Source organism: Pinus tabuliformis, chromosome 7 (assembly GCF_031772625.1).
Source record: "Pinus tabuliformis cultivar Carrire ecotype Pingquan chromosome 7, CPIR1, whole genome shotgun sequence".
In the NCBI taxonomy this organism is placed as follows: domain Eukaryota; kingdom Viridiplantae; phylum Streptophyta; class Pinopsida; order Pinales; family Pinaceae; genus Pinus; species Pinus tabuliformis.
In genome coordinates, this window is record NC_142293.1 from 1,872,633,740 (window position 1) to 1,872,661,654 (window position 27,915).

Sequence of the window (27,915 nt, forward strand, 5' to 3'; positions counted from 1 at the left end):
TGAGGCCTCTATTTTCTTCATTTTCAATTATTTTCCTTCAATTTCCTCCTCACATGAAACCTGTGACCTTTCACGTCCCTTTTCTCCTAATTTCCATTATTTTCATAAATAAATGTCACAAAAATTCCATTTTGCCTTTCCAAAGCCTTAGCCATTGCCTTTGCCAATTTCCTTAGCCATAAAAAATCACAAGTGATCCCCATCACTAGGATTTTGCCCAACATTCATCTTAGAATAAGTGTCCCATAATCCGTCGTTATTATTTTGCCTTTATTTACTTTTATTACATAGAATTTTCACTAGGGCTATTACATAACCCCCCCCCCCGGGAGAAAACCATTATTGGTGTTCAACAACACCTATAACCACAAAACTATTGTAAGAAAAATATACTACCGATGGAGCTTTATAACTTAGCTCGATGCAATATTTACAATGATCAACCTGTTAGGAAGAAACGAACATAACAACGTAATAACATGACATCATAACAACATACCACATAGTGAAGTTTTATAACACATCTGGTGGCGGTATTTAAATCCATATACATATTCATAAACCAACATCATCAAAACATATACCAAAGCATATACCAAAATCACACCAAAACATCAAGCCAAAGCTTCTTTACCTCAACCGGAAAACAAGGAAGGATACATAGCCCACATCTGATCTTCCATCTCCCATGTAGCTTCATTGAGCCAAAATTTCTTCCACTGCACCTTAACTTGCTCGATTTCTCGGTACCGGTCCATGAGAACCTTTTTATGCAATATAGACTAAGGTTCCCACTGGAATTCTCCATCTGGTTCCACCTACAATATAAACTAGTCAATCACATGATCAACATATTTAACATACTTCTTAAGCAATGACACATGTAATACTTAATGGAATTTCATTGTCGGAGGTAGTGCAAGTTGATAGGCTGCTGGTCTAATCCTCTCAATAATGCTGAAGGGTGCAAAAAACTGTGGTGCCATCTTGGCACATGATCCAATCCGCAAGGAGCTCTTCTTTGGTTTGATGCGAAAGTACACCTATTCCCCAACCTGGAAATCCTTAAACAACATGTTCCTATTTGTTATAGACATTTTTGTGCCTCGCGTCAAGGAGCATGGAATGTCAATAATTACAGGGATCATCAGTCCCTAAACATGTTGTTCTTACCCCTAAAAGAACAAGGTCATCAACCAACAGCACTTCAAATCAGTTCCACCTGAAAACACTTCAAAACAGGCTTATCTTGGATCATGTCAGCTGCTTAACTGAGCTTCTGCGCTGGAATGCAACTGTTGCTCCTTGTACCTGCGCTGGAAGTCAAGATTAATGAAGGCTACCTGCGCTGGGCGAGATTGGCCAAGTGGCATAGTCATCCTGCAAGGTGTCAATTGCCCAGGAAGCTTCCAAAATGACACTTGGTTCATGAGATTCGCCCTGTGATGAGTAAGAGGTACTTGATCACCATGTGTAAGCAAGGATCTCCAAGTGGACACAGGAACTGAAGATTAACTGAAGAGGGAGAGGACACAAGGCAGCTTCATGTCAGTCTCAAGCTGACTCATCCTTTCCTCTTCTCTCCTATATATAGAGCTCTTCTATGAGGTCTATGGAGGCTGGAATTTTGTATAAGCAAGGAGGTGTTGTTGGTTTGCAGTCAGAGCTATTGGGTGATTGTTTTACTAGAGGTGAAGAGGAGAGTTCTTGCTGCCGAGGAGGTGCTGCTGGATTGGAGCCATCATCATTGGTTGTAACTTCCTCTGGAACCCTGTTACTTTCTATCAATAAAGTTTGCATGTTCTCCTATATACTTGTTTTACATAGATGTTTTGTGTTTACATGTATATTTGATGCACCCTAATCCATGCTTCAGTTATGAGTACATGTATCTTGTAGTTTGCTCTCTTGTTTTATGCAGGTTCTGTGTGTAGCTGGATCGGCTAGGAGAGCAAAGAGCTGGGAACGAGATACAAAGAGAGAAGGACAAGGATCGACTAAGCGAAAGACACCAGGTTGGTTGACCTTATTTCCATTCTCTCTGTATTTTCATAAAGTAGAACATGAAAACTTTGCATTCAGTTGTTGCTAAAGACTGTCACCTTTAGAGTAGGGTTAGTGTCATCCGCATCGGATACTTTTCCCCACAACAAACTGGCGACTCCACTGGGGAGCCTAGTATCTTGTTGTTGATTGTAGTATTTTGCTATTCATTTCTTGAAGAAAAGAGTACCAAATCGAAAAGCTTTTGACTATATCAAAAGCGAATTAGAGGGTCTGCTACTTTTTCTCCTTTGCTGAGCAAATTCAAGATTTAAAGAGCTAATCTACAAAAGAATCTTTACTCTTTGTGATAGATCTTCATCCTCTTGATCATCCCTTAGCCTGTACTTGACCTATAGCTTTTTATTTCAGCAAAAACAGTGCATTTTTGAGCTTTTTATGACCCGGAATTCTTTGCAGACGTAACGCTCGTGAGTCAGTGCAGGCTGTCCACAGGCAGTCTGCATTACAACGCAGGTACTCCCTTCGGGAACTGCGCTGAGAGTGAAACTGGCAGACTAGCACCTGCGCTGGTCCAGTTAGCCTTAGTCTAGCTCAACTCTTCCTTTGTGTCTTGGCCCTGTTTTCACTGTTTTTCTTGCTGATTGCTTGCTGGTCATTGTACTTGCTGTAGACCACTTCTCCTTGACATTATTCCGCCTCAGTTGTGTGATGAAACTGTGAATGTTCTTTCAGTATTTCTTGTTTCAGTTCCAGTTTCCCATTGTGAAAAGCGAACCAGTATAGCTGTGACCTCTTAGATCCTGAACTGTAAAAGTGTCTTTGTGATCTTATGAGCTAAGTTTTATTACTGTTCATGGCTGTTTGAGTTTGTTTTCTTTTCACTTTATGGTTTGAATCTATACATTTCTTGTATTTTAAACAAGTCTATCATAAGGTGTCTTTTTGATTGTGGACAAGCTTGTTTATTTCTACTTGAAAGTTGATTCAAAAATCATACAACAGTTTCCTTTTGTTAGCATCAACATTAAGGATAACGAAAAGAAATACATGCATTGTGCATTTTTCATTTGACTGTATGCTTGATGATTTAGGAAAATGTGCATTTTAGTGTGTGTTCTTTGATCTGTGGAAAAAGTTGTGTCTTTCTCTTTCCTCAAGTAGATTAAGGTTGTCAAAGTTGAAAGATTGAAAAGATTTGCTTCTCATTCTTAGATTGCATATAGGAAGTTGTATATATACATCTCGTGGCGAACCTGAAAGGCAAACTGTTAAGAAAGATCAACATTAAAATAAACTCAATTTACATAACAACGCTTTGGAATTTAACGCAAACATCTAGAGGTCTAGGTAGAGACGTGTTCCGGCGTCGTTAAACATAGTGACTGTTGATCTCTACGAAGGTGGGTGATTCCTCCTGAGAGTCGGTGGCACTAACACGGACTTGAGCTCCCGCGTACCGTCGAGTATATTGGGAGACCCCTATAGGCTTTTATCCTTTATCCTTAGGAAACCGTGTCGGCCGCCCTACTGATCGCGATGCAGTGAACACAGCATTCACGAAGATCGACCACCCGTACCGTAAAACGTATTCTGTGGTTTCGCGAAAGGTTTGGCACACCCTCTGCCTAGATCTCCAGAGCAGTTTCTTTTGGCCTTTTTCAAACTCTATAACTGAAAAAGTCCAACCGAGCATTTGTCACTTCGGGCTCGTTAATACATCGAAGGCGACTAGAGTCATCTTTAGCTTTTTCTCGACTCTTAAAACATGAAAAAGCAAGTTTGTGTCTAAAAGCGTCGTAAATAAAACTTATTTTAAAGCGGAACATAATCACCTATTATTCCCACGTTGATCTTTCAGTTGAAAAGTATGGAGCCCACCAACCAAGGAAGTAACCTTGACGGAAGTCCAAATCCCTTCTCCTCTTGGGGAGATGTTGGTGTGCCTCATATGGCTACATTGTCGCTTCCAGGATTGACAATTGGCCTCCCTGTCTGGCTCTTTTCAACTAATGTAGTCCAAATCGCCACTAATCCTGAGCAGTCGAATCAACAGTCAGAACAATCTAGAACTACCCACCAGCCTTCCACTTCTTATGATACTTCCTCTGATCCTTCATCTTCGCAAGGTAGAGCCGGCAAAAGTCAGCCTCCCAAAGAGAAGAAGGAAAAGAAGAAGAGAGGAAAGAAGCAGAAGGAGCCTCTGGCGAAGGCGACTGGGGGCAAGCAAAAGAAAACTGACAAAAACCCACACACTGCACCGACCGGGCCTAAATCGCCATGTGTCATTTGCAAAGGGATCCATTTCCATCGTGATTGTCCTTGTATTCCCCGGATACGGAAGGACTGGTCCCCAAGGTTTCACAATCCGGTAGCATCATCCTCTGGTTGTCAAGTTGATTGCATTCCGTCAACTAGCGAGAGTGAAGGACGAAGAAGGGGACCAAGATCACCCTGTCTATTGTGTGAAGGTAATCATGCCATCCACAAATGTCCATTCTTAGATGAGGCCAAGAGAGTTTTGGAAGATCGCCCGGTGTCACCGTTGCGACTTCCGCCTGGGTATCAAAAACTCGCGCCTAATCCCTCGATAGTTGTAAATCCAGTTGACCCTCTCAAGTGGTCAGCTGAAGTGTCGGTCATTGACAATGAACCTACCGAATCCAGACCAGACGAAAGTCTAAAGGTCAAAACGGCAGTTGACCCGGTTCTTCCTTCAGAGGTTCTATCGTCTAATGACTCCGTCATTGAAGATCCGTCTTCAAATGACACCGTCGCTGAAGAGTCATCTTCATGCGACACCCTAGCTGAAGAGAACAAGGATGACACCATCTAGGTTCTTTATATCAGCGCCGACTCTGATGAGCGTCAGGGCAATGCGCCCATTCCTTTATCGCAGGAAGGAACAACATCAGGGTCATATCCGGCCGTATATTCGGTCCCACCACCAAGCAACCTGGTTGTATCCTTTGATTGGAATCAACTAGGCAGACCCCGGTTACCAGCCAGTATACCATTCAGAATCATTGTCCAGATCTATAGAATGATTATGGCTGGTACTATCATTGATGAAGGGGCGTCTGTGAGTATCCTTTCCTCTATTGCTTGGAAAGCACTGGGTTCCCCAGCGCTTTTACCTGAGTTGAGAAATCTCTCAGGTTTTGATAAAGGAACCAGTCGACCATTAGGAATCCTCCCCAATGTACCTGTTACATTAAAGGGGAAGACTGTCGAGATGAACTTGTTGGTCGTCCAAGGACCCTTGGATTATAACCTACTCCTTGGACGTGACTATATTTATTGCATGGGAGCGATAGTCTCCTCACTCTTTAGAGTAATGTGTTTTCCACACGAAGGAAGGATGGTCAAGCTCGTAGACCAACTTTCATTTCCGGGATCTCGCATCGCAAATAGTCAAATACCAATCCTAAATGGTCTATTTACTCAAGATACGCCTCCACCCCCGGTCCTACTTCCCGATGAGTGCGAGTGATTCGGAAAGAAAGACTAGGACCCAGGGGGCATGCACCCTGGTCTGCTTTAGGCAGAAGAAACTCCGGGTATAAGGAAGAATTTCCGCAGAAGAATATGACTAGTCCGTACCCCGTCCGTAGGAAGTGGGGTTGTTCTGGAATAATAATCTTTTGTTAAAGTTATGTGTCTGGGAATCATTCACCTTTGTCTAAAAAGTGGGCAATGCCCAAGTAGGAATTCCCTTATTGCAACAAGTAGTCAGCATCTTTGAATTCAAGCCTCGCCCATCGAAACATGTGTTTTGAAGGATAAGCAGGGGCAGCCTACAAAGAAAGGGACCGTATTGTTGTGACAGAGGGTAACCATCTTTGGACAACCCAATGATAGACAACGTCGAAGAAAGAGATTGATTTGCGGCAGCGAATCGAACCCTCTTCGGATAATAAGAAAGAGGCAAGCCTCCCTCAATAATACCAATGTTTTGTCTTTGAGTAGTGTTCTTCTATTGTCACAAATAGCTGTTTGTTAAAAGTGGGCCGACAGGAAGTCTGAGTACTGTGTAAGACCCCTTAAAATAACGAGAAGACTAGTATCGTTAACATTAGATTGGCAAGATGACAAGTAACTGTGAACACCCAAAGAAAAAACAAAGGTAGAGGAGAGGAGGGGCAGCCTCGAAATTCTATCCTATACCCGGGGGCATGCAACCTTTTGGAATGCAAGCAAGGGACGACTATTTATTTTTTAAATTTTTAGGTTCTCCCTTTAAACCTGTAGGTCTAACCCGTTAAACTCGTAGGATTAGCCGTTTCCGAACTTGCATAAAGAAAGCCTGTGGGGCAAAAGTAAAATTTGTCAAAATTAGAGCATAGCTGTGGTAAGGCATAAGCTCTATAAAAATTGGTCCTTACGAGAGGCGTTCTTCATATGACTGGTATATCGAGCAGTTTTAGCATATAGTTCATGCTCGTTAAAAAATAAATGCAAATCCGAGCAGTTTTAGGCCTGAATCTATGCTCGTTAAAAAATAGAAAAGTGTGAGCAAAAGTTTCCCCCAGAGTTCAAGCTCATGGAAAAAATGAACCGGTAAATAACCTTTTGAGATCGTAGATTCATCAGCCATAAGAGCCTTGATCGTGTTGTCATCCATCACCTCCACCGTTCATTTGGCCGATCATTCACTTCCATTTGTGTGTTTACCTCTTTTGAGAAACAGCTGCGAAGAGTGATTTCACCTAGCCATCCTCGTAACACTGCCGTGATTGGAAAATTCCAACCTGTACCTGGAATCTGTAGCTATCCCTGTTTATCACTCGTTCCTCAAAAGACGAGTCTTCTTTCAGCTCTTTTCACTGACTCGTAAAATATGAAAGGTTTGCCGAGTTTTGGCCTTCCAGCTCATTAAATAACCGGAACGCTATCCCTCCTCTAAATTTTAATCTTTTTGGACCCGAGGGATTATTGCACAAAAGGATCGAGCGCTTGTCTTGTTCAGCTCGTTAAAAATACCGAACAGCCATCCCTTCTGTATTGTTTTATACTTTTTCGGACTTAAGGGATATGCTGACGAAAAAGGAATTATGGAGTTGACTTTCTGTACCTTTTCAGACTCTCTAAAAATGAAAAGGACCGAGTTTTCTTTGTCGTTAGACTCGTTAAAATGATTAAATAGCGACAAACTTGTCTTTAGACGAGAACGAGTTTCCCTATCGCTAGGCTCATTAAATCTTAGCGATGGGCTTGCCCGAAGGGCAGGTTATAGAACAAGCATATGTTATCCTCCTCAAGCTTGACAAAAATAAAGAGGTACTGGTCAGAAATGACTGGGGAAAAATTGGGAGAACATCAAAGTTTAAAGGTAGCAAGTCACTCTTGAACATGACACTTTTCCTCCGTACCACATCGGGTTGGGTTGTTTCATTCACCGGTCTCATCACCATGGTCCTCGCCACACCATCCACATTTGGGGTAATGCTACCGATCCATCGCATCAGTGTCGTTATATGTTCAAGAGGGGTCATTCTGAAAGTGTCAACCGTGTCCCATCCACTGCCATACATTATCCTTCATCTATTTCATGATCGCCACCCTGAATCATATGTCACAGTTTGTTTCCACCTCCACTAAATCATTAGCTCCGTTCCGTGTCATTGATGTGGGATTCATTAAGGCCCTCCTTTGACGGATCGCTTCTTGTCGACATCAGCTCATTATCCAAGAAGTTGATCTAGGAACACCCCCATCAGTACTTTGAAGCTTGCATGCCTCAATGGCAAGTTTCTCACTTCCGGCGACAGGTATACATCAATGACCTTCGACCAGAAGATTTTGCGTGGCGTTCGACGCCAAGTCCTTTATTCACGCCACGTGAATTGTACTGCAGTACCTTGAGGGTCATCGTCATTATTGGTGATTCCTCTCGCGCTTGTTAACGGTTTTCATTATTGACCGGTAATCAAGCGATGTCTTTCCATGTTCGACTTCAGCGCAATTCTCACATGGATCGACTTGTACTTAGAGTGAAGATCGAACGAGTTTGAAGACCCCGGATCTAGTTTCATCCATCCGGGCTGCGATATATATTCAGGAAATATAAAAACATTTGCCATGTACACCATTGCAGCAGATGATCATCCTATCAAAGGATGATAATTTCAGCGGAAGATTATCAGTCTGTCATCAGACGATCGTCTGTCATATGTACCAAAATGTGTTTATAAAAGCTGAGCATGGGAATGCCCGCCTCAGGTAGACCATGAAATTTGAATGAAAGATAATGTATTGTATTGTATTGTATTACAGGGCACTCTCCTCAGCACTGGAACAAACTTCGGACCCTCTAGCTAAAGCATTTCACCCGATAAACGGCCTCATACTTTAGGGGGCAACTGTTATAGACATTTTTGTGCCTCGCGTCAAGGAGCATGGAATGTCAATAATTACAGGGATCCTTAGTCCCTAAACATGTTGTTCTTACCCCTAAAAGAACAAGGTCATCAACCAACAGCACTTCAAATCAGTTCTCCACCTGAAAACACTTCAAAACAGGCTTATCTTGGATCATGTCAGCTGCTTAACTGAGCTTCTGCGCTAGAATGCAACTGTTGCTCCTTGTACCTGCGCTGGAAGTCAAGATTAATGAAGGCTACCTGCGCTGGGCGAGATTGGCCAAGTGGCACAGTCATCCTGCAAGGTGTCAATTTCCCAAGAAGCTTCCAAAATGACACTTGGTTCATGAGATTCGCCCTGTGATGAGTAAGAGGTACTTGATCACCATGTGTAAGCAAGGATCTCCAAGTGGACACAGGAACTGAAGATTAACTGAAGAGGGAGAGGACACAAGGCAGCTTCATGTCAGTCTCAAGCTGACTCATCCTTTCCTCTTCTCTCCTATATATAGAGCTCTTCTATGAGGTCTATGGAGGCTGGAATTTTGTATAAGCAAGGAGGTGTTGTTGGTTTGCAGTCAGAGCTATTGGGTGATTGTTTTACTAGAGGTGAAGAGGAGAGTTCTTGCTGCCGAGGAGGTGCTGCTGGATTGGAGCCATCATCATTGGTTGTAACTTCCTCTGGAACCCTGTTACTTTCTATCAATAAAGTTTGCATGTTCTCCTATATACTTGTTTTACATAGATGTTTTGTGTTTACATGTATATTTGATGCACCCTAATCCATGCTTCAGTTATGATTACATGTATCTTGTAGTTTGCTCTCTTGTTTTATGCAGGTTCTGTGTGTAGCTGGATCGGCTAGGAGAGCAAAGAGCTGGGAACGAGATACAAAGAGAGAAGGACAAGGATCGACTAAGCGAAAGACACCAGGTTGGTTGACCTTATTTCCATTCTCTCTGTATTTTCATAAAGTAGAACATGAAAACTTTGCATTCAGTTGTTGCTAAAGACTGTCACCTTTAGAGTAGGGTTAGTGTCATCCGCATCGGATACTTTTCCCCACAACACTATTTGCATAAATATTCTACCTATCATGTGATGTCTTTAGATTCTTCTTGATTACCTGCATTTCTTGTTCCATGTCTTCCAACATATCTAGTCCAATCAACACTCTACTAATGGATCACTCCAACTCATTTGAGTGTTACAACTATGCCCATACAATGCCTCAAAAGGACTTATCCTCAATGATTCCATATAATCGTTGTTTTATGCGAACTCAACCAGTGAAGGTACTATTCCCACTTCCATTTTTGATGCATCACATACATCCTCAACATGTCCTCTACTATCCTATTTACCCGCTTTGTCTGTCCATTGGTCTGTGGATGATAAGTTGTGCTGAAGGCCAACTCTGTGCCCAAACCTGCAAACAACTCCTTCCAAAACTTTGAAGTGAACTTCGCATCCCTATATGACACAATCTTCTTGGAACACCATGCAGTCTAACCAAATCTCGAATGAATACATGTGCTACATCTCTAGCTGAGAATGTAGACTTCACCAGAATGAAATGTGCAACCTTCGTCAACTTGTCCATAATAACCATGATGGAATCATGTTGTCTAACTGTATTCAGAAAACTTGTGATGAAGTCCTTGGAAATTACCTCCCATTTCCATTTTGGAATCACAATTCGTTGTAGCAGTCCACCTGGATGCTTACATTCTGCTTTCACTCGCTGACAATCAAAACATCTGGCCACAAACTCTACTACATCCCTCTTCAAATTCGGCCAATTGTAAAATCTCTTCATCGTTGTCAGTGTCTTATGATAACTCGGGTGACCTGAATAAGGTTTCGTATGAAACTCTCTCAATATTATCTTCTTGAGCTCACTGTTATCCGGTACATATACCCTGTCTCGGTACCTGACCAACCTGTCTACTGTAAGACAATAATCCATACCTTGTTCACCTGCACTTGTACCTGTACCTATACCTATACTATCACATGTGCCATCACTTGTACCTGTACATGTGCTCTGCTGCAACTTTTTCACATTGTCCATATATCTAACATCTTGTTGGCCTGCCTACAAGATCCTATCGTGTAGATCTGTCCCATGAGAGCTTTGTTACACTAAAAAATGTCACCTTGACTACTTACAGTTAGTATGGCTCAAAATCAACAGTCATGCTACCCTCTTAGGCAAGTCTTATGCCTCTGTTATCCATCTCAAACTCAAAGAAGAGAGAAAGTATTGTAAAACTATGTTTATCTCTGGGGTCGCAGGTTCTCTCTAGCCTTACCTGCGGGGACGCAGGCTATGTTCACAAGAACTGCGTCCATGGACGCTCTGTATATCAAAGGACAGGTGCGTCCTCCTGTAAAAGGCAAAATGCGCGAGTTTCATCTTAAAAAAGTTACTTGTGGTTACTTCTAGAACCTTCTAGAGGTCGGTTTGATGAAATGGATGCGCCTCCAGTTGGTTCATGTATCTCTATTAAGAGGGAACTTATCCCATCAATAAGGGAGCTATCCCACCCATAGAGGGGAATGATCCCATTGATAGTGGACCTGAATAACCTCTTTACAGCACTATAAAAGAAGGCATTGAGCCAAGAGGAAGGGGGCTGAAGCTATACATTTTCTTTGGGTAAATGCTGCAGAATTTAGGTCTTCCATTAGAACCTTTGTGAGGAGAGATTGTTTTCACATGATTCGACTTGGAAGAGGGTGAGCTTTGTCAAAGTAGAGGAAAACACTTGATGGACCCTGGGAGGAACTTGCACAACACCAAGGCCAGGTTGTAAGAGTTTCTTTGTTTCGTTATTAATACAAACTGGTTTATTTTTCTCAATAGCTTGTGTTAATGAGTTATTTCATGTGTTCCTTGGTCTGCATGTTGAATGTATATTTTATTATATGAAATACAAGTGCTCGGTAATCGTTTGATTGTTTGTGGTTGCAGGAATTGACTTAAAGGAGGAGCTCATCCGGATTGGCAAGGACGAACTACAACAATAGCGTTTTGGAATAAGGTAAGCCTAAACACTTGTACTTTTCATGTCATAAAAGGTATATTTAGAGAAAGATCATTCCATTTTGTCTTGTTTGTCGCTAGAGAGTGTAAACTCCTAGGGAGGTCAGTTGTGTCAGCCCAAACGACTTTTTCCGCCACGACAAATTGGCGACTCCACTGGGGACTCCATTAATGGATAAGTCTTTTCCTTTATATGAACTTTGCCTTGTGAAAATCATTTTTATTTTCTGGTTTTTGACTGTGAGAAATAGTATTTGGGTGGTTTAGCTGTAAAGTTAGTTGGCTTTAGTTTTTCTTCCTTTTTCCAGAAGGACGCAGTCTCTGTTTGCTTTACAGTGCGTCTTTGGACGCATTGTTCTTTGTCGAACAGTGCGGGGCCGCACCTGTGACAACGGGTGGCCTGCGTCTTCCTGTAAAACTGTGTTCTGCACAGTGCGTCCTTGGACGCGCTGTTGTCGACTGCACAGTGCGGGGCCGCACCTGTGACAACGGGTGGCCTGCGTCTTCCTGTAAAAGTCAAGAAGATTCCATTCTTTGCTTTAGATTACTTTTAGTTTTTGTTTTTCTTTAGGATTTCCTGCCCAGATCCTTTAGTACCCGGTCAAGAATTCTCACCTGAACTGATTTTGTGAGTTTTGAGTGTTTTAGTGGATTTCAACGAAGTTTAGACCTAGGGTTTGATTTTTCAATAGGTTCTGTAGTGACTTTGAGTTTAGAAAGTTGTCCAGCCTTAGATATCTCTGGTTAGTCAACCTTCTTAGAAGTCGAGCCTATCGTAAAGTCTCCTTGTTTGAGCAACTTGTCATTTGAGTTGTTTTTAGGTCAAATTTCGCATTGCTTGTTATTAAAGTATTGATTTCCATTTTCAAAAAGAACAAAAAGATTAGAATTTTGTTTTGACTAGTTTTTGGTTCTGCGATAAGCTAGTCCTTGATTCATTCGCAATCAAGTAAAACACCTTAGAATAATCATTGTTAGTTTTGGCCTTGTTAGGATTACTTAGAATAAATTTATTTTTAGCTTGCTTATGAGTTCATTTTCATAGATTTTGATAGTTGTCAAAGATTGCTTTTTTGTTATATTAGTTCCATTTGCTTTATTAAAAGAAAAAATACAAAAATATCTTCTTAAGAGTCTTGTTTCAAGTAGCCTTTTGTTTTTCAAAGAAGAAAAGAGTTTTTTCGTGCATGTAAAGAGAAGTTATGTTTTTATGCTTGGAAAAGAAAATCGAATAGTTTCTTTGATTGTCTTTAATTAAGAAGTTGCTTTTATAAAGATTGCATTCTCTCAACTTTTTAATTAAAACAATTCATCGAAAAAACAAAAGTAGTGGATAAATCATCTTAGGTGCATTTTGGAGTGATTTCGAGTCGAGTCAACACACCACTAGTTTCACTTCCATCACCTTTTGACTTAAAGAACAACCTTAAAAGTAACGCTTAAATTAAAATTGATCTAGTAACTTTTATTTTCTAGGGCTCTGAAGCACCAACATAGCTTAGGCTAGGGTCTTGGAGTAGGTGAGTACTTAACTCTCCAGGACTACAAAACCAAACAGTTAGTCTATCTTGAGTAGAACAAATCCAATTGTTTCAGTTACATTCTGGGAAAGCTCCTCTTAAAGGAGAAGCACGAGCTCGTGTCCGAACCAGTGAGGGGATCATTCCTCCCTCGTTGGGAACGACGCCAGTCAGTACGTATTAAAAACGGTAAACCTCGGATTAACCATTGTCGAGGAGCCAGGGGTCACTTATCGGTAAACCTTGGATTACTGTCAAGGAGCCGGTAAGGGGATTGGAGCTTGTTACTCTGCCCTTGCGTGCTGTCGGAGTTTAGACTGTTCCCCCAGGTGTAATTGTTGTGATTGGTAACCTTAGTGGCCATAATATCTAGGATTCTACCCAAGGTGACGGTGGAGGGAAGGTCCCACTGTACCTGGAGCAGACTTCGGCTATACTCACTTGGATTTTCTGGGGGGTACGCTTCACTTCGAGACGGTTAAAGTGGAGGTACTTGGTCCAGTCTATTCATTAAGCAGGTTGTCGGCGTAACTGTTCCACCCGCCATTTCTGTACTGAATCCTGCGAGGTTGGGCCTAATCACCAACTAGCGCTTTTGGTCCGGAAGATACTGTTTGTGTGTGCTTTGACACTCTAGATTATTTAGGCGTATGCTTCAAATTTGTTTGGTTCTTTAGAAGACTTAGGTGGTTTGATTTGCAATTTTTTACTTTGTTTTCGTGTGTTGTAATTAAAATCATTAATTGTGGCGGAATTACCGAGACGGTCCCGTCGAATTGGGGGCCAGTCTCCTGAGATTGTCACCGGACTAGATTTGTTAAGAAAACTCCGTCAATCGCGGAGTGAATCTCCTGAAGATATTCCGGGTCAGTTAGAAGGTTTAAAGGTCCTTGTATCACCTAGTGGCAGTAAAGTAGATTCACCAGAAGAAGGAGAGTTTGCCTTGGTAGTCCATCAAGATTACCAAAGTTTAGAAACAGGTTACAATCCCGAAGCTGTTACAGTTTCCGAGCTTGCTGGTAGTTTTTCATCTGCCAGTGAAACAGGCGAAGAACCTGAAATTTCCGAACCTGTTACTCCAACTCCTAGTGTTCCTGGTTCACCAAAAATAGAAAGAATTGTCACCGAAAATCTTCCTGTTGGGTTAATTGCTATAGAAGAACTTTTTCCAGAGGAAGAAATAGGCGTTTCTGATTCTGAAGATATAATTACCCTTGATTTGAGGGAGCGTGAATCCATCTTTTACAGTCCTCCTAGAAGTGAACCTTGGTACCTTGCTTTAACCAATTTATTGGACAACTCAGTAGGTTTTTCTACACCTCGTACTCCCTTTCCACCCGGAGGAATTCATAATCCTGTAGATATGTCTGGTCCGTCATCTGTGTTTTCACAAAGTCCTGAATCATTTTTACATGATGGTCCTTCTGTTCCTGCTGGGTATCAGTCAATTTCTGGTACTTTTTCGGGAGCATCTCCTAGACCCCTTGAATATGGGTTATTCGTTGGAAATAGTGGTACCGTTCCATTGAGTGTAGGTGAAGTTTATATGATGTCAGGTTCAAATCCCGTTAACCAACCTCAAGGTGGCCAATTACCGCCTGGGGGGCAACCTTCGTTAATGCCTGGGGGGCAACCTCAAGGTACTTCATTTGCGTCTGGAGGGCAACCTCAAGGGTATCAACCCCAGCCTCAATATGTACCCCAAAGTCAACCCCAAGATTATCAACCTCAAGGCTGGCAACCTCAAGGTCAAGGTCAACCCCAGTATTCGTATTTACCTCAAGGTTATCAACCTACGGGTCAATACCCTGGTCAAAGTTATCAACCACCTCAAGGGCAACCATATGGGACTGCGCCTTACAGTTATCAACCCTATCCTCAATACGGCTATGGATCTCAGTATCCTCAACCTGTTACGAGTCAATACCCTGGATTGTTAACATGGGATCCTTCACAGGGTCAACAGATGTTGCAGCCAAGTATACAGTTGGCACCTCGAGTAGGACAACCTGTAGTTCCTGGTCCATCCCAGCCACCGCAAACTGTCCAATCAAGTGTTCAGACCCCTGTAACTTCGGTAGTTACTCAGCCGCCAATTGCACCTGGTACTCCACCTCACACGGCTGCAGCAACTACCGCTACATCTACCATAGCTACTTCTGGAGTATCGGCAGCTCCGGTTTCTACAGTCCCTGTAACCACTCCTCAGACATCTGTACCGTTGTCTGGATCTACCGTCCAAACCACAGTCCCGATGCCTGTAGGCCCGCCTGGTACAAGTACGGTTGTTACTTCTCAACCTCATTTTGTTCAACCTCCGTACCAGGGACCGTATCAACCTGGGCAAGCTGCCCAACAACCGGCTTACCCGTATCAACCGTATCCTGGGTACACTTATAATCCACCTCAACAACCCCAGTATGGTCCGGTTAATCCTGGTTTTCCAGGAGGATATAATATCCCAAATGCTACTCCTGTCCCTAGTTATCCTGGATATCCTCCTCCTGGGGCTGGTCTTGTGACTCAAAATTTTAGAGATCCTAACCGTCAGTTACCGTTTATTGCAACTTTAGATTTACCCGACTTGACGCGCCTAACAAATGATCCAATTCAATATCAACAGTACTGGCCGCCAATGCCAAATAAGTTGCCCAGCGATATACCTAAGTTTGAAGGTAAGTCTGGAGAGGATCCATCCAATCACGTGATGACTTACCACCTCTGGTGTGCATCAAACTCCATCTCAGATGATTCCATCCGTTTACGTCTTTTCCAGCGTACACTCATTGGTCTCGCGGCCAAGTGGTACATTGAGTTGCCACGGGCCTCTTTTTACAACTTTAGCCAGTTAGCTACCTCGTTCTTAACTCATTTTCAGTTACCAGTCAGGTATGATAATGGTACGGAATTATTGACTTCGCTAAAACAATCGACATCCACGTACATTTCTGATCACATCCATGAGTGGAGACGTCGAAGAAGATTAGTAAAAGTTTTTATTCCGGACCAAATATTAGCTGAATGGTTTGTAAAATCATTACTACCACGAATTACTGAAGATGTAGCTAAGGCCGGAGTAGTTACTGAGGAGCAAGTCATTGCTCAAGCACAGTACCTTGACTTAGTTTATACTCAGTCGGGTACGTTACACGAGAAAATACCGGATCTTCCCAAGTCAAACCAAATCGCTGCTGCTCCTTCGGGATCTCATGCCGCTGATGGTATGATTGGTATCGTGACTACAAAGAGCAAGAAGAAGTCTTCCAAGGCTTCAACTACTCCAATTATCACTTTGCCTGATTCTCCGACAGGAGAGTCTTCTCCCGAACTGACTGCCGACATTCACGCCGTAGAGTCATCTACGGCCAAACCAAAAAACGGTGGAAAGAAGAAAGGGAAGAAGAAGACCAAAGCAGATAAGGCTCCAAAGGAGAAAGTAGAAAAATCGGAAACCAATGACGAAAAACGCAAACCTCGTTATCCTTGTCTCATTTGTGAAGAAGATCATTTTACGAGAGACTGCCCTCATCGGGCCGAGGTAGTGAAAATCGTTAAAGGTTCTCCCACTCCTGCTGTGTTAAAGAATCCATTTCCCGAGCAGGAAAATAAGATGATAGGTTCTTCTTCAAATGCCAGTGAAGAACCCATTTTGATGATGTCTCATGTCAGGATTGCGACTCGATCGCAAGATTATGGTAGTAAGGCTCCTGTTGATGGTAAAGAAGCAGAATCTTCTAACTCTAACCCATCAACCTCAACTCCTGGTTCCGATCCACTACAGATCGAGAAACCTAACCCAGACTTAATGATTAAGCCGCCCGCCAAGGGTGTACTTCGAAGGTCTGCTTTCAATCCACATGCGAGAGCAGCCCAGAATTACAATATTGTTGAAGACTTAGCTGTTTCACCTTCAGCAATGTCGGCACTCGCAGTGCTGCAATCATGTCCAGCGCAACGAAAGTTGTTTTTGTCGGCTATTGGAGCTGTTGATGTTCAGGACCCGAACCTCATGATCTTTGATCTAGAAATTAGTACACCGCGTCTCCCTCATCAAATGGCTTTCCAAATCCCAGTGATAGTCAAAAACAGGCCTATTCACCGGACTGTGATTGATGAGGGAAATTCTACGTGTATTATGTCAATTCAATGTTGGAGATCGCTTGGTTCTCCTTCATTGAACCAATCCCCCACCATCCTTAAGGCCTTTGATGGCCGTGGGTTCCGTCCGTTTGGTATTCTACAAGAATTGCCTATAGGGGTCGAAGGTAAAACCGTGAATCTGGATGTGGAAGTGGTTGATGCCCCTCTAGATTACAACCTTCTTTTGGGTCGAAGTTGGTCATATGCTATGACAGCGGTCGTTTCATCGGTCTTCAGAGTCATTAAATTTCCACATAACGGTAAGATCGTGACTATTGACCAGCTGACATACTTTTCATCCGACCCATCCTCTTCTGAAACTATCCAACATGTTGGTAAAATGTCAATCCCTTACAAGGACATTGGTGTCGATTTAGTCAAAGATTCCGGTTTGCTGGGAACTTTTCCTCTCCCTCCACTCAATGTAGATCCTTCATTTGCGACGATTCATATGATCACGTCAGAAAACATTATTCACGCTGATCCTTGGTATGTTCCCTCTGACTCTGAGCTAGATTCATTCGGTGATGTTATGCCGTTGAGTCCATATGAAATTGCCTATGAAGCTCTTATGTCTTTTACTGATTTTTCTTCAACCAAACCCGACCAAATGAATGTGGTCAGTGAAGAGTCACTTTTCACATCGCCTTTAGAACGGATAACATTTCCCGAAGAAGTCTCATCTGACGAACGACTTCGAGAAATCCTCAGTGTAGATAATCTACCATGGGAAGATCTCCATCACAGATCTTCGTTTTTACCTAAGGGTGATGCATTTGAAAATGATTTTTCATCTATCTTTACCGCTGCTTATGTCAAAGACGCTCAGGATCCAACGAAACATTCTGATTCTGAGCTGAATTTAGGGAATATTTCTCGTACTGTTCCCATTGATATATCAGTGAAGCCCGGAATTGAGGAGAACGTTCATATAGGTGCCGCTTGTACTAAAGAAGAAATCCAAACTTACAAGGCCCTATTCCAAGAATTCCGCGACGTGTTTGCCTGGTCCTACGAAGAAATGCCAGGAATCGATCCTGCCATTGTTGTTCATGAAATCAAAACCTACCCGGATGCTAAACCCATTCGGCAACGGTTGCGTCAGATCCACCCTCGAAAAGCAGCTGCAATCAAAGCCGAAGTCGAAAAGATGTTGAAAGCAGGTTTCATTTATCCGATCCCGTTAACGGATTGGGTATCGAATATCGTTCCCGTCACTAAAAAACAAGGAACAATAAGAATCTGTATCGATTATAGGGATATCAATCGAGCTTGTCCAAAAGACAACTATCCTACGCCTTATATCGATCAAATAATTGATGATTGTGCCGGAAGTGAGATGTTTTCCTTCATGGATGGTTTCTCAGGTTATAATCAAATCAATATTCTACCTGCCGATCAACCAAAAACGGCATTCATTTGTCCATGGGGGACATTTGCTTATTGCAAATTACCTTTTGGCCTTAAGAATGCTGGCGCTACTTTTCAAAGGGCTATGTCTTATGCGTTTCATGACATCAAGCACATTGTGCAGCCCTATCTCGATGATTTGCCGGCTCATTCTTTACGTCGAACCGATCACCTTGTCCATTTACGAGCAATCTTTATGAGGTGTAGGCATTATCGAATTCGGTTGAATCCCCACAAGTGTGTTTTCTGTATAGAAACCGGTCGATTATTGGGGTTTGTTGTTTCCAAAACCGGCATTCGCGTCGATCCCTCGAAAGTCGAGGCTATCATCCAATTGCCTCCTCCTTCGAGTTTGCACCAACTCCAAAGTTTGCAAGGGAAAGCAAACTTTTTACGCCGATTCATCCCTAACTACGCCGAGGTCACTAAAGGTTTTACACGGTTGTTGAAACAGAACGTACAATTCTTTTGGGACGAGATTGCAAAACAATCTTTTGATGCATTGAAACACGCGTTAACCCATGCACCGTTATTGCATCCTCCCAACTACAACCAGGACTACTTCTTATACCTCGCCGCTTCGCATTCCACCATTGGAATGGTGTTAGTTCAAGAGGACGAGTTCAAGGCAGAGCATGTGATATATTATCTTAGCAGAACCTTAAATCCAACTGAGTTAAAATATTCACATGTGGAGAAATTGGCCCTGGCAGCCGTTCAAGCTGTCCAGCGTTTCCGTCACTACATTCTTCTCCGCAAAACTACTGTTGTTTCAGATTGCAACCCTATGATCTATATATTGACAAAACAACTGCTAGGGGGCAAGTACTCTAAATGGATTGTCATCCTGCAAGAGTTCGACTTGGAATTTGAAAAGTCCAAGTCCAAGAAATCTTTGGTCTTTGCGGAATTGATGTGTGATTTCCCAAGTGCTGACACAGAGACTGTGGCAGAAGAGTCCATTGTGGACGAATCCTTGTTTCTCATTAGCACTGTAGATCCGTGGTATGGGGATATAATCATCTATCTCCAAACCCAAACCTTTCGGCCTGAAGCTTCCAAGGAAGACCGTCGAAAAATTCGGTTTCAATCCCAACAGTACAGAATTATTGGAGATACGCTTTATCGCCTGGGGGCAGACTTAGTTTTTCGACGTTGTTTAACTCACGAAGAGGCTGAGAGAGTTTTGAATGATTGTCACTCTGGAGCATGTGGCGGTCATATGTCTGGGTATGCCACAGCTCAGAAGGTGTTGCGCGCTGGCTATTTCTGGCCGTCTATGTTTAAAGATTGTATCCTTGCCGTCAGAAAATGCCACAACTGTCAAGTGTTTGATCGCAAGATGCGCGCTCCACCTGCTCCTCTCCACCCTATAATTGCCGCTGGTCCATTCGCCAAATGGGGCATTGACTTTATTACTTGTAACCCTCACTCGGCCGGGGGGCATGCGTATATCATCCTTGCGGTTGATTATTTTACTAAGTGGGCCGAGGCGATGCCTACATTCGACGCGAGCGGCAAGACAGCTGCACTTTTCGTATTCAATCATATCATAACTAGGTTCGGTGTCCCACAGGCAATCATTACTGACCATGGGAGCCATTTTCGAAACGTCATGATGACTGAGCTTACAAGCCAGCTTGGTTTGCGCCACGATAGCTCTACACCTTATTATCTGCAAGCCAACGGTTTGGTTGAATCAATCAACAAAGTTCTAGTCGTCATGATTCGACGGATCATTGGTATCCATCGAACGAATTGGCATAACATGTTATTTTCGGCACTATGGGCATATCGAACTTCAGTGAAAAATTCAACAGGTTTCACCCCTTTTCAGCTAGTTTATGGCTTAGAAGCTGTGTTACCTATTGAATGCGAAATCCCATCACTTCAAATGGCTGTCGAATTACTTCCAGCTACTTCCGAAGAGGAGAAACGGTTGTTATACTTGGCTAAATTAGATGAGACTCGGCGTGACGCTACTTTAGCTATCGAGACTCACGCAAAACGAATGAAAGCCCAGTACGATAAAAATATAACTCCTAGAAGTTTTTCAGAAGGAGACCTAGTACTATTATATGATCAAGCAAACGATAAGCTAGGTGCTGGAAAATTCGTTCCCATGTGGCATGGGCCCTACATTGTAAAGAGAAAGCTAGCAAAAGGGGCTTATGAGTTAGTTGATTTTGATGGGGACTCTTTGGGCAAACCCAGAAATGGACTTTACCTAAAGAGGTATTATGCTTAAAATGATGGATGGAGAAATTTTTAGATAGGTTAGATTTCCTTTCTAGCTAGCAAGTGTGTTAGTTCAGTTAGTGTAGTTAGTTTAGCAAGTGTGGTTTTCGTCATTATCCTGGCTTATTTTGGTTTTACTCTTGATATTGTAGATGTCGACGCCTCTCCAAACATACATTGGATTTGCTGATGGTGCTTGTCGTAGTACACGGAATATCTCTTCCGCAGCTTGGGTTATCTATTCACCCTCTGACGAGTTAGTTTCTATGCGTGGAGTAAGCCTCGGTCAAACAACGAATAACATTGCAGAATACAGTGCAGTGGTTGAATTATTATCCGAATCTATTTCATTTGGAATTCGACGTTTGATTGTGAGGTTAGATTCTGAACTTGTTGTATTACAGCTTAATAGAATTTATGCCATTAGAAATCCTGTGTTGTTAAGGTTGTTTTTGAGAGTGCGTCTCTTGGAACGTGAATTTGACTACATTGAATATCAACACATTCCAAGGTCCCTGAATACATTAGCAGATGCAATTGCTTCTCGAGTGTTGGACAGACATTTATAATAATCATGCAAGTAAATTTAAAGACATTTCATCATACATGTTAAACAAGATAAGCCGGTAATAGTGATATATAGATAGAAGTGTGTCCAAAAAATATATACATCGTCTTTGATCATAGGTTTAACACACCTTATGATCAGCAAAATGATAGTACAAAAAGTCAAAAATGTCACATGTGACTACAAAGAGTGACTAGTCAATCACTGGTGGTGCTCTGTATACGATATCACTGCGCGGGCTACCTTGCGCAAAAATCTCCTAAACGGCCCAGGAACCGCAACCACAAAACGTTGAAGCCTGATAGGAATGTCGTCCATAGAAGTCTCAGGTATGCCTACCGTAAGACGATCTAGGTCATGCTCCAACTCAGCTAATACGTCCGCACTCGCGTCCTGTGGGGCCGGTGCCGGTGCAGCTGGATGTCGTCTGTCGTAAGGCCGGAGATTGGCTGGACGCTCTGGTCCAACATCTGCATTTTAAAATTTTACTGTTAGTTTGAGACGATATATATATAAAAAGAAAAATAAAAAAATACATGAACTAGGAAAATCGTGAAAATGAAAGTACCTCTGTCATCCCATTGTTCTCCCTGTGGAAGAACCATGTCCGGATCACCTCTGAAATCCATTCCGGCATATGGAAAGTCTTGTATCACAAAAAGCTGGCCCTCTAGCCAGTTGAAGTAACTGTCCGAGAATCGAACCACTGTAGCTCCCTCGTCAGGATGCCGGGCCATCACCGCAACCCATCGAACCAGCTTTGGCTCCCGAGGACCCAAGTCATCAACAGTGAGTTGCTGAGGGATCAGCATAGGAACTCTCTCCAAGGCAAAGCTCACGACTATAGGCCCATATCCAAAGGTCTTAAGTCGCCCGTTCTTTGCCTTGGTCAGTTGGCTCTTCATGTGAGCCGACACAGCTTCGCACCAGTTGAAGATGGTGCCTTGGTAACAGTCAACTGCCATCCGCATTTGGGATCCAGAAGCAATGTGCAAGGCGGCCGCGCCACAAATCCTGGTAACTGTAAACGCAATAGTTCTAAGTTCCGCCAAAGCGATGTGTTTTATCTCCACACCCTTCTTATGGCGAGTCCCACGTCTGCACCACTCCTCGCGGAGATCCTCAAGGGATTGGCCACCCGGCCGGGTCCCCGCGAGGTTGAGTTGCTCACCTCTGTTTGGCAAGCCAGTAAGAAAGTATACATCGGCGGGCTCTATCTCGAGCTGGTGCCCTCCAATGTAGAAACATTGATCCTGAACGTTCCATCGCTGAACAAGCCATTCCAAGAATCTTACCTGGCCCCTCATGCCCGGTATGGTCCAATACTTATACAATCCACATGTTCGTAAAGCATCCAATGAGGGCTGGTGGTTAATTGCAGCCTCATCATCGTCTACGTGCTCTCTCTCTCTCCAGTCTAGCATGTTTGAAGCCCTGCACACCAATAGAAACAATTAGAAATCAATTTGACTCATTTTGGTGGTTTTTTGACAAGTTTTGGGTTTTGAAATCCGCCCTCGGCGGAGGACGCACCCCGTCTTTTCAGCACAGGGCGTCCGGACGCAGCTTGCCTGAAGGCGGGCTGCGTCCCCCGACCTTTTTCCCGTGTGGGAAAAAGTCGGGGACGCAGGTCACCCGAAGGGCACCTGCGTCCGCCGAAAGGCGCATTTTAAACCTAAAAGCCTTCCAAAAAATGAAACTGGGACAAAAAACAAGAAACTAAACGGATAGAAATGAAGAGGGGGATGTGTAAAATACCTCGGTGAAGCGGCGTTCGATTCCGACGGTCAGATTTTCCGCAGCAACCACGGGAAGTTTTCTGGCCAAAAGCTCCTTTTTCAAACTCCAAAGTCAAACGGTAAAAATGACATGGTAAAAGGTCTTTTTATAGGTTTTTTGGATGAATTAGTTCATTTTTTACCATGAAAAGATGTTTTTCGATGAATTTTCGCCTATTTTAAGCAGGTATGAGTAATGTGTCGCTTTTGTGCAGGACAAAGGGATTTCAAGGGAAGTTGTAATTTTCACAAATTAAACTATCAGAGTCATCTTTTAAGCCCTTTTCTGACTCCGTAAAACATGAAAAGATCGCCGAGTGTTTCTTTTTCACTCGTTAAAATGGAATTAAAAGACGGTCCTCTTTTAGCTTTTTTCTGACCGTAAAAACAGGAAAAGATTGCCGGGTTTTTGTCGTTTCAAACTCGATAAGGAACTAAAACGACGTGTCTTTGGTCGCTTTTTACTTTTCAGGTCAATGACACTATTATGAAAGTACTCCTTGGTCGCAAGATCAAGCGGTTCCCCCAGGTATTATTTTATACTTTTTCGGGCTTGAGGGACACAAATTTACGAAAAAGTTCAACGTGGAGTTTCCTTACGTTTTTCAGACTCTCTAAAATTGAAAAACACCGAGTTTCTCCTATACTGGACTCGTTAAACTTTTACAGTAAAGGACCTGTTCAATTACAAACAGGAACGAACCACTCCTTCCTAGGGTTCGAATTTAAACTAGGTTGGACTCGTCCGAAGGATGAGCTTATAACCAAGCATATGTTATCCTCCTCAAGCTTGTTAAAAATAAAGAGGTACTTGCCAGAAATGGTGGGGGAAAAGAGAGAAGAATAAACCTATTTGTCACCTTTTGTCTCAAACGAAACTTTATTACCACTCTTGAACACGACACTTTTTGCATTTCACCTGGGTTGGGAAATCTTCTACCTCACAGTTGACTTTGAAAATCTTTAACCGGGTTCAGGGATTAACTTTGAGTTATTCGTCACCAAACCATTTGTTGTGTCGTTATGTGTTCAAGAGGTCTGCGAGCAAAACTTTCATCTGCAAAATACTTATCATCCATTTGACCATCCCTGAGTCAGTCCTTACAGCAACATTTCTTCAACTTGAACAATGATTTCGTGTTGCGGGCTTGCCTGCAACGAGTCGCTTTCTATCGACATCAACACATTATCTAGAAAGATGACTTAGGAATCGACAGTACCTTGGAGTCTGCATGCATCAATGGCAGGTTTCTCGCCTTTGACGACAGTTTACATCATTGACTTTCGATCAAAGGATTCCGTGAAGTGTTCGACATCAAAGCATCTATTCACATTTCACGGGTTGTACTTGGTACTTTGAGAACCATTGACATTACTGGTGGTCTCTCTCACACTTGTTAACAGTTCACATCATCGACTGGTAATCAAGTGGTTTCTAACATGTTCGACATCAAATCATTTAATCACATGTTTAGAATCGTACCAATTCGGGAAATAGAAGTGAAGACCCTGGATCTAGTTTCTACCATCCAGGCTGCGAGGAGTTTTGTATTCATTATCTATGTAGACTAATCATAAACAGATGGCTGCGTCCATACTGTGTCTACAAAAGTCTATAAAAATGATGTACTGCAAGATCATTCCTGTATCAGAATAGTTAGTCCATTAGTTAAAGTTTTGAATCTGAGTATGGGAATGCCTACCTCAGTGATGATATAATCTTATACATGTATTTTGTGTTGAAAATTGCAGGTTCCAACCAGGGCATCCACAAGTCAATCCTTGAAATGATAAAGCGCTTCACCCTTCCTAGAATTATAAAACACCCATCTATTCCAGGCTTCGCACTTTAGGGGGCAATCTGTTACACTAAAAAATGTCACCTTGACTACTTACAGTTAGTATGGCTCAAAATCAACAGTCATGCTACCCTCTTAGGCAAGTCTTATGCCTCTGTTATCCATCTCAAACTCAAAGAAGAGAGAAAGTATTGTAAAACTATGTTTATCTCTGGGGTCGCAGGTTCTCTCTAGCCTTACCTGCGGGGACGCAGGCTATGTTCACAAGAACTGCGTCCATGGACGCTCTGTATATCAAAGGACAGGTGCGTCCTCCTGTAAAAGGCAAAATGCGCGAGTTTCATCTTAAAAAAGTTACTTGTGGTTACTTCTAGAACCTTCTAGAGGTCGGTTTGATGAAATGGATGCGCCTCCAGTTGGTTCATGTATCTCTATTAAGAGGGAACTTATCCCATCAATAAGGGAGCTATCCCACCCATAGAGGGGAATGATCCCATTGATAGTGGACCTGAATAACCTCTTTACAGCACTATAAAAGAAGGCATTGAGCCAAGAGGAAGGGGGCTGAAGCTATACATTTTCTTTGGGTAAATGCTGCAGAATTTAGGTCTTCCATTAGAACCTTTGTGAGGAGAGATTGTTTTCACATGATTCGACTTGGAAGAGGGTGAGCTTTGTCAAAGTAGAGGAAAACACTTGATGGACCCTGGGAGGAACTTGCACAACACCAAGGCCAGGTTGTAAGAGTTTCTTTGTTTCGTTATTAATACAAACTGGTTTATTTTTCTCAATAGCTTGTGTTAATGAGTTATTTCATGTGTTCCTTGGTCTGCATGTTGAATGTATATTTTATTATATGAAATACAAGTGCTCGGTAATCGTTTGATTGTTTGTGGTTGCAGGAATTGACTTAAAGGAGGAGCTCATCCGGATTGGCAAGGACGAACTACAACAATAGCGTTTTGGAATAAGGTAAGCCTAAACACTTGTACTTTTCATGTCATAAAAGGTATATTTAGAGAAAGATCATTCCATTTTGTCTTGTTTGTCGCTAGAGAGTGTAAACTCCTAGGGAGGTCAGTTGTGTCAGCCCAAACGACTTTTTCCGCCACGACAAGCTTATAGCTACCAAGTGATTTACTTATACTCATTTGATGAGAGCATATGCCACCTTGTTATCTTTACCTTTGATGTACCTGAGATCGAAATCAAACTCGCTGATCGTGGCCAACCATATAGCTTTCTTGGCATTCAAACTCGACTGGTCAAACAAATACCTCAATCCAATATGATCACTCACAAGTACAAATCTCCTGCCAAGAAGATAGTATCTCCACATCTTCAATGCATGTATGATCGCTACTAACTCCAAATCATGTGTCAGGTAGTTCTACTCGTGCTTGTTTAGTTTTTTGGACTCATAACATACCACCTTTCCATCCTGCATAAGGACTCCACCAAGCCCTCTCTTGCAAGCATTTGTGCATACCACAAACTCTTTGTCCGGATCTGCAATCTGTAGCATGGGTGAATGTGTCAAAAAATTCTTGATTTGCTCAAATTTAGCCTCACACTCCTCAGTTCATTCGAACTTCTTACCTTTCCTTTGCAATGATGTGATTGGATAAGAAATCTATGAGAAGTTCATGATGAACCTCCTATACTAGCCTACCAAATCCATGAAGTATCTCACCTCATCTACATTCTTAGGAGCTACCCACTCCATGATGGCCCATATCTTCTCTGGTTCTACTACAATGCCCTCCTTGGAGACAACATGCCCCAAGTAGTGTACCTCAGTCTAAAAGAAACTACACTTTCTGAGCTTAGCATACAACTAATGCTCTCTCAACAACCTCAACATTGCTGCTAAATATTCGACATGATCTTCCTCATTTTTAGAATATACCAGTATATCATCAATGAACACAATAAAAAAATTATCCAAATATGGACACAACACACTATTCATAAAACACATAAATGTAGCTGGAGTATTAGTTAATCCAAATGGAACAATGACAAACTGATAATGTTCGTACCTGGTCTGGAAAGTGCTCTTGTAAATTTATTCCTCTTTGATGCGTACCTGATGATATTTGTATCTCAAGTCAATCCTAGAAAACATGGTTGCTCCCTTCAACGAATCGAACAAGTCATCAATCCTCATCAATGGGTACCTGTTCTTGATGGTCACTTTGTTCAACTGCTTGGAATCAATGTATAATATGAGTTTTCCATCTTTCTTCTTCACAAATGACATCGGTGCACCCCAAGGTGATACACTTGGCCTAATGTATCCCTTTTCCAACATTTCCTTCAACTACAACTTTAACTCAACCAACTCAGGTGTGCTCATCTTGTAAGATGCTTTTGATGTTGGAGTTCCACTGGCACTAACTCAATAGAAAATTATACCTCCCTATGAGGTGGAAACTCTGTAATTTCCTCAAGAAATACATCCTTGAACTGCTATAAAATTGGGTACCTGCTCAATACATCTGCATCCTCAACTTCCTTACCTTTATCACTATAAATGTGCATTGCAAATTACTTACACCCTTTCCTGCGACTGCGCTTTGATTGCATAGTTGTCACCATCCTGACTGATGTGGCTTTCTCTTTCCCCTGTAAGACTCTTGGTTATCCATTGTCATCAATGCACTCAATGGATTTTTCATACCAACCTATCTTGGTTCTATGAAGATACAACGAATACATTCCCAACAGCATACTATATGAATCCAACAGTAATACATTCCAATGTGTTATGGTAGGCATACCATTCAAGTCAAATGAACACTTGCTCTTACCCAATGACGAAATCATTTCTTCATACCTGTGGCCAATTGCACTAACCAAGATTCTGCATGCAATTCCTTATGAAAACCACACATATCCACCAAGTCAGGACTAACTCAGTTATAATTAGATCTAGGGCCAATCAAAATAGAAATAACTTGATCACAAAGCTTACCTTCCATTTCAATGATAGATGCCTGATGATCTGCCTATTTTTTATCCAATGCTTCATAGATACATGGAAT